Source organism: Charadrius vociferus, unplaced genomic scaffold (assembly GCF_000708025.1).
Source record: "Charadrius vociferus isolate BGI_N301 unplaced genomic scaffold, ASM70802v2 scaffold906, whole genome shotgun sequence".
Taxonomy (NCBI): domain Eukaryota; kingdom Metazoa; phylum Chordata; class Aves; order Charadriiformes; family Charadriidae; genus Charadrius; species Charadrius vociferus.
This window is the reverse complement of record NW_009648878.1, coordinates 44,789-47,288: the sequence shown is the minus strand read 5'-3', so window position 1 is coordinate 47,288 and position 2,500 is coordinate 44,789. Positions and strand designations below refer to the sequence as shown.

General features: G+C 35.0%; 1 protein-coding gene across 6 annotated transcripts in view; it reads right to left on the bottom strand.

The window, feature by feature from the left end:
• Positions 1-2,500, bottom strand: part of FOXP2 (forkhead box P2) — a 66,779-nt gene that overhangs the window by 39,670 nt on the left and 24,609 nt on the right. The window lies entirely within an intron of this gene.

Genomic DNA, 2,500 nt, shown 5'->3' with positions numbered 1-2,500 from the left:
TGATTGGAGATGGAGAGAGGGAAATGGAATTTCCTCACTAACAATCATTTGTGGCATGTGTTAACAAATATAATGAAATGTCAAGTTTGCCAATTCCTCTGGAAGTATCATTTTCAATTTATGATTACAGTGTCACTTATTGCTGATGTACCCTGGAAAGTGGGTGTCAGGGTAGAAAAAAGGAAAAAAAGGTGAGAATGTATGCAAGCTGTTTAACAGTGTGCCCTTCATTACTCCCCTCAGTAAGGCCCTGTTCCTCATTATCAAAAACTCGTATTACCTCTGTCATATTTACCATACATCTTTTGTCATAAATAGCATCCAATTAGCAGAATTTATACTCAGGGCAGCACATAAAAAGATTGCTGCCATATACTTAAATGATACTCATAAGGGGTAATCTGTAGTCATTTTCACTTTATACAGTAATTTATAGAGCTGAGCAAGAAAACTAATATTAATTGTTCTTCATCTGCACGGAGCAACTGCAAGTGGCTAAACACAGAAAATTTGGGGTTTGTGTATAATTTAGTAACACCTGCCTTTTCAAATCCCAAATACACTTCTTAAGATAAACCTCTTTTTAATGGGGAGAAAATGATGTGTACAGCATTGATTGATCTTTCTTTGTGGATTTGTTTTACACATTTAGTCAGTAGAGAGATTTGTTAGGGAAACAAAAATTAACATATGCCAGCTAATTGTTCTTCTTTCTTGGGCAGCAGCCAGAAGAAGCACATTAGCAGTCTAATAATAACGACTGGCACCCTGAAGGCATCCCCAAGTGCATCTGTTCCCAATAAACCACAGACTGTTCTTCTGCTCGTACTCTAAGCCAGCAGACTGGAATGGGAATTCTTTGTTACGTACATAAAAAAAGCTCAGATAATGCTACCAAATGCTTTATTTAATACATTCACAAAGCTAAGAGTTTAAGCTTGTCCGTGGCAAAAAGAAGTATTTTTGAAGAGTCTGAGAGATGAAGGAAGATTTAAGTAACATATACCTTTCTCAACGATGAATTGTTAACCTTTGTTTTTTAATATCAAAGCTTTTAACTGTGCATTTGAATTTTGTTATCATTTTCTCTTACAAACAAGCATAAAAATTAGAAAGAAAAAAAAGGTTTACTTGCACAGCATTTTATTGAAAGACACTTTAACCTACATATTTGCCAACCAGAAAATGCAACATGAAAAATGCAACATAAAACAGTAAAACTTCTGGCACAGCAATAGCGTGTAGCCACAATATACGTTATAGACACATTAAAAATTACAAAAGCTGCAGAAATACTCAATCTGTATGGATGCAAGCTACTATGTTTACAATGTTACGGTAACTTATTCTACTAGCTGGCAATAATAAGCATAACATGTTTGTAGGCATGCAATCATGAACTGATAAAATAGAATTTATTATTAACTAAAGAAAAGCATGTAAAACCTAGGATGAGCACTTAGCCACCTCAGCTCATCTGAATATATTCAAGGTTGGGTGAAACTCATTATTCAGGACTCGCAGCCTTGATAACTTTGATTTTCATCCATCCATAGCATGGCCAAAAGGTACCATTTAATGAAGTACCATTCAGAGAGTAAATGGGGTCATATAATAGACAGTGCGGTTGCACCTTGTGTTCATGTACTGATAGCTGTTAAGGGTGCAGTGATGAACCAACAGAGCTCATTTCTCCCTGGTAATAAATTCATGCTATTAATATTTATCAAATGTGTGGGCCGTCTCAACTGAGCCACTGCACATGAGACCATAAATCTCTACTATCATATCAATTTTGAAGCTTCTTTTGTACAGTGTATAAATTTTAGGGGGGGGGACGACGACTAGTATTGACCACTCTTCTTTCAAACCAATTTGAGGCCAGTAGTGCAGCTCACCACTTCAGATATCTCTAGTTCCAAAGGGAACTTTAAACTGTGGTTTCATTTTAAATCGCTCATCTAAGATTCTGTATTAATTGCCCACCATCAAACGCAATTAGCAATTCTTTCATGTGTGGTTTATGTAATGTAATACTTCAATTACATTATTCATTCAGGTTCTGTTTTGGATTATAGGCTGAAAATTCTTTATTAGTGTAGATGTAACCATGCTGCTGGAGTTTTAAAAAATTTACTGATTGAATAATTAATTGGAAAAGAACAAGCTGCAGATTCCTGATGGATTTATGAGACAATTATTCTGTCTTGTGATTATCTACATTATACTATAGGAAGGAATGAGAAAAATAATCTTATTGAAATGAGACAGTCGCTTAAAACTGTAAAGAAACAATATTCTAAAAATTTTGATAGACTACAGATCATCTGGGGTTAAAATAATTAAATAGTAGAAACATATTCTGAAAACCTTTTCCCACACAGTTCAGCAGCATTTGGAACCTAACCTGAATTGCTTGAGAAGCCTCCGTGACAGAAAAACTTCACAATGAATGGAAATGGAAAAAGCACTCAGATTGCTTTATTAATATATATGCCAC